Source organism: Mus pahari, chromosome 3, assembly GCF_900095145.1.
Source record: "Mus pahari chromosome 3, PAHARI_EIJ_v1.1, whole genome shotgun sequence".
Classification (NCBI taxonomy): Eukaryota; Metazoa; Chordata; class Mammalia; order Rodentia; family Muridae; genus Mus; species Mus pahari.
Window position 1 is genome coordinate 45,098,377 of NC_034592.1, and position 11,840 is coordinate 45,110,216.

Consider the following 11,840-nt stretch of genomic DNA (forward strand, 5'->3'; position numbering starts at 1 on the left):
ATAAGGAGGAAAGGGACTAAATTCATCCACAACATATATTCAAAAAGATTAGAATGTTGATGTATGAGAAATTTAAAATCAACAAAAATGGACCCTGTAATTAAAGGTCAAATTTGATGAAAATTAAAATGATCATATGATCTTTAAAAACTGGCGAGACTGAAGAAAAGGTAAGCCAGGCATAATGATGCAAACCCTTAATCCTAGCACTGGGGAAACAGACATAGGAGCTCTGCTAGTGTGAGGCCAGCCTGAGTTTCAGGACAGCCAGGACTACATAGATCCTGACTCAAAAAAAAGATAGATAGATAGATAGATAGATAGATAGATAGATAGATAGATAGATAGATAATAGATGGATGATAAAATATAGGAATGATTGAATAAATAAATACTGAACAGAAGGTAATACAAATAAAATATTCCGTGCAATTATTTCACAGCCTTTGTCAGTAATTAAGCATGTTTCTGTTGGTAAATTTGGTTTAATAAAGGACACAGTTGCTGAGGAGATTGCATGCTGGAAAACAATTTATAAAAGATAATTAGGTGATATGTATCAACATCTTAACAATATTTATATCCTTTGACACTTTAGTCCTACCTCAGGAATTTATGCTAAGAAAATAAAAAGCTTCAAATGCAAAAGTGTTTGCATAAAAGGATAACTGTCACCTTCTAACTTTGGAAATGCTAACAATGAGTTATACATTGAAAATACAAAACAGAGATAGGATTTTTAACTCCATATCTATCTCTCCATCTCTTGGGAGACTCAATGCCCAAATGGAGCCAGAGGGAGACAGGCCAAAGGATAGTTTGTTGACCAAGCATAAAGACCTAAACTCAGATCCCAGTAGTATGTCAAGATTCTGGTCCTGTAACTCAAGTGCTGGCCAGCAAAGACAGGACATTCCTTGGAGCTCTTTGGCCAACCAGCCAGTCCAGCCAATCTGTGCACTTCCGATCAGGGAGATCCCAGTTCAAAAGTTAGGTTTGCTATAAGTGACGCTACACACCTTTAATCCTAGCCCTAGAGAGGAAGAGGCAAGTGCTTCTCTGTGAATTTCAGGCCAGCCTGGTCTACATAGTGAGCTCCAGGACAGCCAGCATTACACTAATAATAATAATAATAATAATAATAATAATAATAATAATTACAGTTGAGGGCAACAGAGGAAAACACTGTCAATACAATTCTAGAAAAAATGCTTCAAGAAATTAATCTCTCTCTCTCTNTCTCTCTCTCTCTCTCTCTCTCTCTCTCTCTCTCTCTCTCTCTCTCTCTCTCAGAGACTCTTTATCCAGGCACTCCCTGGCTACTGAGACCCTGTCTCACAATATGAAGACAACACCTTGTTCACATTAGAAATGTACTCTCTGGTCTTTCTTTCAGGGGACCCTGTGTTCCAATCATTCTATAGCGTTAATAAGCCAAAATAATAAACATTATAAAAATAGAAGTGCACATATTTTCAAAGGATCTGACAGTCATGGAACACAATCTCACTGGTGAGGCATGCATATGGATTTGTATTTGTGAAGTGGGAGGTACAGCTTTGTTGGTGTGTGTGTGTGTGTGTGTGTCTGTGTCTGTGTGTGTGATTGTGCATGTGTGCACACATGTGTGCTTGTATGCTCTGCTCATACGTCTCCTTTGAGAAGGAATATTTCCCCAAGGATCTGCCTCCTTTGCCTGCATTTTGGACTCCTCCTGACTGACTTCTTTGCCATCTTGAAGGGCTAGATTCCCTCGGGCTTTTCTGAGGTTGGAACTCTGAAGTTACTGGAGTTTTTAACTTACTTAACTATGGTTAATGTCTCTTCATTGTCTAGATGTGGGCTTCAAACGCCAGTCCCCTGAGTCCCTCAGATAAACGACGTTAGGAAGATCAAATCAATTTCCTCATCAAATTAAACAAATGCATTTCAAATTTCACTGTGGTGGACTCTGAATCAAGGTGGCTTTTCATTTTTAGAGAATATTCCTTTTCCTGATTTCTCTCTGAGTGTTTGCACTGTGAGGACATTGTCATAGATAAGAAATCAAATTAATTTTCTAAGGCCTAATGTGGCCCCAATTCTAACCATATCTAAAATGCAGCCACTTCCTTTTTATTAACCTACTTTTTTTTTTTTTGAATGAAACTCCAGAGAACAGCTACTAAGGTTAATTACATATAGTGGAGAACTAGCCATGTGACCTTACACAAGTAACTTCAGATTTCATAGCCTTCTTTCTTCTCTTCTGGTGTGGAGCCAGGACTGGGCTGCTACTTGGAGACCTGTCAGGGCTGAAACCCCAGACCTTATTTGGAATTCCTGCATTTGACCTTTCTGAGAGTGAAGAGCTCAAGATTTCCAGGAACTCACACTGCCTTTTGGACCCTGGTAGGATGAAGGTGCGTGGCCAAAGGAGGAGGCTAAGGGAGCCTGGGCCAAGTCCAAATCATGAGGGTCTCACCAGCTGAGGGAAGGGACTTGATCAAATGGGTTAGCGGGAGAAAGTAAGTTTTTAGCTCTATACTGACGCTCGCATCCCTTTGTTACCAAGACATTTGTCTTAATGTGGTTTTGTTGGTGGCATTTGAAACTATGATTCAAGGGGCAGGGACATACCACCGGTGCTTGTCTAGCATTCTCAAGGCCCCGGGTTCAACCCCAACAACAAGGTATAAGAACAAATGAAAGATACAAAGTATACAAGGACAAAAGGACAGACTGTAGTGAAGCAAGCACAAAGAACCAGTTTCCTCTTGTTGCCAGCTGCCATGTATCGTTTCAGAAATGTTCTAGAAATAGGAACAATTACATGTGTTTTCCTTTGCTTTGTCACAACTGGCAACGTAGTATAAGTTGTGCTTCTGTGCTTTTTTTGCTTTTAATTAATGTCACAATGTATCGCAATGCTCACCAATCACCCTTTGATAAACAGTCTTTACTGTTACAATTAAATTGTTACTCCCAAGATTATTTTTACTGTGTCACTCTGTTAGGGGGCTTGGAAGCTTCTAGAGATCTCCCTCCCATCACATCCCTGCCTTTTCTCCTTGGAAAAGTTAGTCCCCAAAACACACACAGCTTTTCAAGGTTTTACAGTTATTGAAGGCAAGACTGGGGCTAGAATGTGTTTCTCCTAACCACCTCCCCAGTCCCATTTTACTCTCTGATTATATGAAATTATACATGTTGTAATTAAAAATGTTTTCTGAGCCGTTTGTGGTGGTGCACGCCTTTAATCCTCGGGAGGCAGAGGCAGGCAGATTTCTAAGTTCGAGGCCAGCCTGGTCTACAAAGTGAGTTCCAGGATAGCCAGGGCTATACAGAGAAACCCTGTCTCAAAAAAATCAAAAAAAAAAAAGAAAGAAAGAAAGAAAGAAAGAAAGAAAGGAAGGAAGGAAGGAAGGAAGGAAGGAAGGAAGGAAGGAAGAAAAAAATGTTTTCTGAAGTGGTATGCATTCTACAACTCAATTCTTTAGGTTTTTTTTTTTTTGAACTAGCATGTATGCTGTGCAGAAATGGATTTAGACAGCTATACATGAAGATGCTACCATTGATAATATTGAGATTATATCAGTACAAGTAACCTTTGTACCTTGTTATGTGGATGGGTTCTCATATTTGGGCATATGCATACATGTGCATGGATTGACCCTGAGGCCTTGGGCATGGTGGGCAAGCTCTCAACTACAGAGCCACATCCCTCCATTCCCTATGTTTTGTTTGTTATGACAGGGACTCACCATATAACCTTCGCTGGCGTACAATTCACTATGTAGACAAGGCTGGCCTCAAATGCACAGCTTCCCAAATGCTGGGATTAAAGGCATGTGACTCCACCCTCTGTCCCAAACCTCCCCGAACTCCCTTTTTCAAGACAGGGTTTCTCTGTGTAACCCTGATCATCCAGGCTGGCCACAAAGTCACAAAGATCTGCCTGCCTCTGACTCCCAGTACTCAGATTAAAGACATGTGCCACCACCATCCCAAACCCTTCTTTTCAATAGAAACTTTATGAGATATAATTACATTTAAAGATTTATTTTAAATCATATATATGTGTGTATATATATATATATACATGTATATATATATATATATATATGTATATGTATATATGTTTGTGTATAGGCATATGTACATATGTGCAAGTGCCCACAGTAGCTGAAGGCATTGGATCCCCCCGGAGTTAGAGTTACAGTCATTGTGAGCTGCCTGACATGGCTCTTGGGACTCTATCTAACTCTGGTCCCCTGGGAGAACCCATACATGCTGGGTTGTCTTTTTGTATTATATACATTGCCCATTTCAAGTGTACAGTTTAAATATTTCTTTCAAAGACCTGAGCAATCATCACAGCAGATCAATTTAAAACCATCTTCATTCCCTCAAAATGAAACTCTGTATATACCAGCAGTTTCTTACTGTATACTTTTACTCTTGGTTTATAATTTTAACTTTTTCACAATAGTTATTAGTCATATGAATAGACAAATGTTTTGAAAAATAAAAAGTAAAAATGTCATATCTACTTTAAAAATAAATTATAGAGAGAAAAGTATTCCTATCTTTTAAAATTATTTTATTTTATATGTGTGGATGTTTTGTCTGCATGCATGTCTGTATACTTATGCCTGCAGTGCCAGCAGAGGCCAAAAGTGTCTGTCAGATTCCCCTGGGACTGGCAATATAGTTCTTTGTAATCCACCCTATGGGTGCTGGAATCAAATCTAGGTTCTCTGGAAAAACAGCCAGGGTTCCAAACCACTGAGCTATCTCTCCAACTGCCGAGAAAAGTATGTAAAAGAACACATAGTCTCCCTTAGTTTCTTGCTTGTATTCTGAGTATTTTTCCAAGTCATTAGGTAATCTCTGAGACTGTGACTAAGATCTGTGGCTATATACAACTTTCGGTCACATCTCATCATTTCTTTAGGCTTCTGATTCCCAGGAGTAGAAATCCTGATCATGTTTCTAACTGCAAAGTACCTGATCCCTTTCCATTAATATTTCAGTCTCACAGCACTTTCTTTTTTGGTTTTTTGATTGGTTGTTGTTTTGTTTTTGAGTCATCTGCTTCTGTGTGGCCCTCATCTACTTAGGTGTTGGGTAACAATACTCAGAGCAGTCTTAATTAGATACTTGGTTTTTCACAATAAAGCAAAAAAGAAAAAAGAAAGAAAAGGAAAAAAAGCATCATTATCACCACCATGAAACCTTTGGAACAAAAAACAAAATAATGAGAAAGATTTAGGACTAATCTAATCTAACCTCTACCTTTTTCGTTGTTGTTGTTGTTGTTTCAAGAAATTGATGATTAGAAAAGAAGTGGCACGCACGCCTTTAATCCCAGCACTTGGGAGGCAGAGACAGGCAGATTTCTGAGTTCAAGGACAGTCTGGTCTACAGAGTGAGTTCCAGGACAGCCAGAGCTACACAGAGAAATATATATATATATATATATATTTAACAAGCATTAAGTATCTTCAGAATAAAGATACAAGGTTAAGTGTGTGTGTATTCATAATTCTGCAAGAACATTTAAGGTTGCCCTCCACAGACCTTGGACCACCTTCCACACTGAACATAACACATAAGAGAGATGCAGTATTTGGTGTTATTTCACGTTCTCTGGCTCACATCTAAAAGGTTTATCTTCTCAAAGATGTCTCAGAGATGATTTATGAAAAAGAAATACAGAAACTGGGGATATAGCTCATGGATGGGGCACTTGCCTAGTAAACCCTAAGGCTCTGAGTGAGTTCAGTCCCAACACACACACACACACATGTGCACACACATACATGCACACACAGAGACCCCCATACAACATGCACACACATACACAGAGATGTGCAGACACATACATATGAACACAGAGGCACATATACAACCATACATATACAAAGAACTTTGCACACACAGACATGTACACACAGAGGCACATATGCAACATACATAAACATACATACACAAAGAAATGTACACACACATACATGTATACACAGGGGCACATACACCACATACATGTGTATATACATGTATATACACACATAGGCACATATATAACATACACACAAATACACACACAGAGATGCACACACACATACATGTATACTCAGAGGCATATAATAACATATACACATACACAAAGAAATTTGCATGCACATACATGCACACACAGAGGCATATAACACACACACACACACACACACACACACACACACACACGTTCCCATGCTCATACTGCTTGCTCTTTTTCTCCCTCCCTCCCCACTTGCAAACAGCATAATTTTGGTTTCTCTCTGTTGTATATTGTTTCCCCTCCTTTCCATAAAACTCCCCCTACTTTCCAAAGCAAGCTGGGGTTTATGAGCTTGGAATACTGGGCAGATATGCCCTGCTTAACAGTTCTATCAGCAGGTGTTTGACTTCCAAGCCATGCACGCTAAGTCTTTCTATGGGGCTTCAATTGTCTAAATTTTTCCTCATTTTCATGTATGTCCATTGTCGCTGTCTTCAGACACACCAGGAGAGAGCATTGGATCCCAATTACAGATGGTTGTGAGCCACCATGTGGCTGCTGGGAACTGAACTCAGGACCTTTGGAAGAGCAGTGCTTTTAGTGCTCTTAACTGCTGAGCCATCTCTCCAGCCCTCTATGGGGCTTCTAATAACACCTCACCTCCCTGTTTCACATAGCAGCAGCCCACTGTGGACAGCCCTACCTAACACAAAGTCCCTGTCCCCAAACTTCCTAAAGGTTTCCATCCCACCAATTGCACACTGGCCAACTCTTGCAGATCCCTCTCCTCTTACCTTTCTCTTTTCTTTCTCTATCCTTTCCTTTCTCTTTCTCTTTCCCTTTCCCTTTCCCTTTCCCTTTCCCTTTCCCTTTCTCTTTCTTTCTTTTTCTTTCTTTCTTTCTTTCTTTCTTTCTTTCTTTCTTTCTTTCTTTCTTCCTTCCTTCCTTCCTTCCTTCCTTCTTTCCTTCCTTCGTTCCTTCCTTCCTTCCTTCTTTCCTTCCTTCCTTCCTTCCTTCCTTCCTTCCTTCCTTTCTTTCTTTTTTAAAAGTTTGAGATAGCGTCTTATCATGTACCTCTGCTGGCTGTCCTGGAACTTTCTAGGTAGACCAGACTGGCCTGGAGCTCAGAGAGATCCACCTGCTTCTGCCTCCCCACTCCCAGTTCTGGGATTAAAGGTTAAAGGTGTGCACCATGACACTTGCCTTTTCTTTTCCTTTTTTTTTTTAAGACAGGGTTACTCTATGTAGTCCTGACTGTTCTAGAACTTCCTATATAGACCAAAGTGGTGTTGAAGTCAAAGTGATGTGTATGTGTCTCGCCCTCTCTTGACCAGCAAGGAAGCCACAACCACCAGTTCTTCTAACAGCAGTTTATTCAGCAAGCTTCAATCTTCATCATCTCCCTCTTCATCTCTCCCGAGTCCGGGGATACAAGCCCTTTTAGACTCTTATCCACTCCAATCGTGGCAGGTCACGTCACCTCACCAGGGGCGCGGCCTCCGTCAACCAGAAGAGCGGGAACATATCACCACCAAATATGGACCTGTTTACCACAAGCTCCACAGCCAACAGGTGCCATCTTTTAAGGTGCGGCTTCGGGTAGCCCAGGGGAGGGGCTGTGGCCGCCTACATTTATGCTTCTGTGGGTCACCAGTCCGGCTCTTAGATTATTTGGGAGGCTAATGACTGTGGACCTGTAACACAGCCCCTCCTCCACACGTGGTAGAAGTCTCGAAACAACAGATACAAGTCATGGTGAGCTCTTGTGTTCATGTGCATTGCAGATTTACAAAAGACCCAAAGGAACAACAATCTTCATCAAAATCAATCAATCAATCAATCAGTCAATCAGCATGGCTGGCCATGTTGATGGCACAAGCCTTTAATCTCAGCGCTCAGAAGGCAGTGGCTGGAGGGTGTCTCTAAGTTACGGGCCAGCAAGAGGGTTTGGGTTTGCCTAATGAGACCTCATCTGGAAATGGTGGGCAGACACTAACATGGTTCCTGAACAGATACACGGAGACAGTTCCAGATGTTATTAGCAGTGACCGAAAGTTGGATACATCTGTATGATCAATTCAAGGAGGAATGGAGGGAACAGAGACCTCCTTCACTCCTTCCACCCCTTCTCCTCTTGGTGATTTCAAGCCCATTGTTTCCTCAGGAAGCGCCAGAAGCAGTCTCCTCTTTATAGTAATCAAGCTTTGTCTTCCAGGCAACTTGAGTTCAGTTAAGAAACTTTCCAATGTGGTTTTGCAGGCTCCTGTGAGTCAACTGTGACTGAGTCGCACAAAGGGGACCTTTATTAATAAGCATATTCTGTTCGTTGCAGGGAAAATGAATGCCTCAGAATAATTTCGCCAAATATTTAAAAGAGAAAACAAAAAAACAATGCGGTAAACATATCAAGACGTGACGAGCTGTCTGGGTAATTGGTTGTTTCTGTGCACCTGGTTCCAAAGACAATATTTAATGTGTAATCTGTTTCATCTACTCCGGGAAGTGAGGGTAACTCTACCCTCGGCTCACATCTGCATTAAAATGAGGGGAGGCAGAGTCTCATGGCAGTGCGTGGAAATGTATGCACATGAGTTGTCTTTTACATGGAGACAGCAATTATACCCCTAGAAATGCAGTCTGTGGGAGAAAATGACATATTCAAAGCTGGGGAACAAAAGCCTAATGCTAGGGGGACATTAACAAGGTTGGGAACCCCCTCTCAACAATTCACACGATCATTTACAAAATCTGCAGTCTATAAAATTATTTTTAAAACATGTTTTTCAAAACAATGGTTTTTTTGTTTGTTTTGTTTTTTTTTTTTTTAACTTCCCTAAGAACATTTATCATACAAAATCTGTTTAACTACTCCACAGTAGCAGCTATTCTAAACGCTTATCAGATATATCTAAGGACTGAAAGCCACCAGGAAGTGATAGAGGACCCTTGGCCTAACAGCCCTGAAAGGACCCGGAGGTGGGGGAGGGTGTGTCCAAGAATTGTTCGCCTTCATGTCAGAAAGTTGTGTTTTAAAATAATCCTTAGGCAAGTTTGTACAGGAAGGAGGGCTGGAGGAAGGGAGGGAGAAGGAGGAAGAAAGGAAGGGAAGAAGGGAGAAAGAAGAAAGGCAAGAAAGGAAAACTATTACCTAATTTTAAAAAGTTGTCTTTGGGTGATTCTATTAAAGTCAAGAAAGCCACTGAAGTGGGTTCAAGTTTTTGCTTCTCTCATCTTCTCTGGGGTCTTTAAGGGATGGGAAGCCAGGTTGAACTGTTGGCCCTCATTGACCAACTCCCTGCAGAGGCCGGATAGGGATATGGAGTAAGATATCAGAATTAATATATGAAAGAACCAAGTCAATGAAACCAGACTGAAAATCCTTCTTCACCTGTACTACCTGTAGCAGACGGAGCATGTTTTAAAAAGGACAGAGATAGAAGAGAAAGGAGGCAGATGTTGCGCGATGATGTAAAAGGGTCTTGCAATGCCTTCTTCTGCTTTTTGGAGCTATGTCTTTTACCAGCTCAGCAGCTCACTTCATTCTTAGTTTTTTTTTTTTTTTTTTTTTTTGAATAAACTTTTCCTAGTACCTCACCCTGTGCTCCTGCTATTCTCTGTCCTGGGACATGCCTAACATCCTGCTTTCTGGGCACATTGAAGAAGCACATTTCACTTAGTACCTGTTTTCCGTTACACCTTGTATCACCAACAAACTATATCCCCTGCTTGACTATGGTAGAATGGTGTGTGTGTGTGTGTGTGTGTGTGTGTGTGTGTGCAAAGTTCTTGTCACAGCACTAAAGAGAAAGGGGAAAAAAAGTGGAAGTAACCTATGACATACTCTGTCAGGAAATGAAGGTGCATCCTTACAATGGACACTGAAGCATTTGAAAACTGCAATAAGGGAGTTTGTAATGCATTATACCAGGTGAACTTCACAGTATATTGGCAAATGAAACAAAAAGATCCCAGCGAGAGCAAGAAAATACTGTGCCACAAAATCTCAGCTAAAAGAAAAAAAAAAAAAACAGCAAGAGGAAATAGGCATATCTATGTTGGCTGTTTTAACCGCACAGAGATCCACAGCTACGGAGTGGGAGCATGGGGAGGGGAAGGCAACATGATTAATGCTTTAAAAATATTGATTTAACTTGTTTTAGGTGTAAGAGTGTTTTCCCTGCATGTATGTAAGTGCATCACCTGTGTGCCTGGTGCCAGCAGAGGTCAGAAGAGGGCAACATCTTCCCTAGAATTGGAGTGTGTGCCTGAATGAGTTTCTGTGCACCGTGTAGATTCAGGTGTCTGCAGAGGCCAGAAGACTTGGATTCCCTGGAACTGGGGTTACAGGGAGTTTTGAGCTGCCATGTGGATGCTGGGAACTCAACCTTAGTCCTGTCTGCAAGAGCAGCGAGTGCTCTTAACCACTAAGCCATCTGTACAGTGGAGTAGATAATTCTCAAGAGGGAGATGGGGATTTGAAAGGAGAACTTGCATCTGACCTCCAGCAGCATGACCCAATGCACGGGATGTTTTCAGTAAATATGTCTGCTTAGAATTATTCTTCTGGCCTGAGTGTAGTGACAATTTTTGGAGTTTTGGTTTCTTTGAAAAAAAAACACAGAAATGTTATGGGAATGTGCTTTCACTTTAATCCCAGGTGTGGGATACGGGGCTGCTTCGGATTGTCCACAGCAGCTGACTTGGATTTGCCAAATGCTTTAGCCAGCTGCAGATACTTTCTGTGATTATGTGATGTTTGGAATTCTGAGGACTCTTCAGAGGGTTTATAAATGCTAGGGCCCCCGAGAGGAGGGTGCGTTGTTAGTGAGTTATTGGTTGGTTGGTTGGTTGTGTGTTGTTGGTTGCTGTTGGGCACGGTGTGATAAGTAGTTATTTGCAAAGAAGAAACAAGAAGAAATTAGATATCCTGGCAATGAAGACCAAACATGCCCCGAGGAAATCAACGTGCATAATCTGCAGAAAGTAGTTTAACAATAACATCGCCCCTTTTCAGATTCCTGACTTTGTTCAGGGATCTCTTTCCTTTCTTCTCTATCTTTTTTCTCTTTTATCTAGTATTAAGGGGTTGAAGGGGTGGAAACAGAGCATAAAAGAGCCACATAGTAGCAAGAGACTATATAGCTGAGTGTGGTGCTGAGCACTTGACCCTTGGGTGGAGGTTTAAGGTCATTCTTGGCTACACAGTGAGTTTGCGGCTCCATGAGATATTATCTCAATGACTACCAACAAAATGATCCCCTTATTTAGTAATTGTGTGGTCTTAGGTTACAGAAGAAAATTGTTTCTGGTTATCATCACCATTTCCGCAGACATAGCAGAGTACTTGGAGAAAAGAGGCTGAGAATTCTGGGAAATATGAACAGAGGATGCAGAAGAGGTTATAAAAACAATACTCAGCTCCCAAGAAGTTGCTGGAGGGGAACCTGTATCATAAAACGTGGTGTGTGCCTGGCTCTTCTGTACAAAATTAACAAAGGAAAAGCCTCTCAGGGCTCTCATGTCTTGTATCCTCCTCTTCTGAGGTTCTGGTATGCAAAACAGGGATGCTACTAGGTCTGTCTGTGACAAGTGCCCGCCGATGGATGGATTAGCAACAGGCACACGAGAAACGGCGGTGTTCACGGTTTCTACATTAATGGAGTAGGGAGCTAGACATCCCAAGTTGACCTGGAAAAAAAACTAACAACAGGTCTCGGCTGCAGATATTTTCGCAGTATGTCTGGGTTTTGAGAAATAGGAACACTCCTCCATTGCTGGTGGGGTTGCAAGCTTGTTCAACCACTCTGGAAATCAG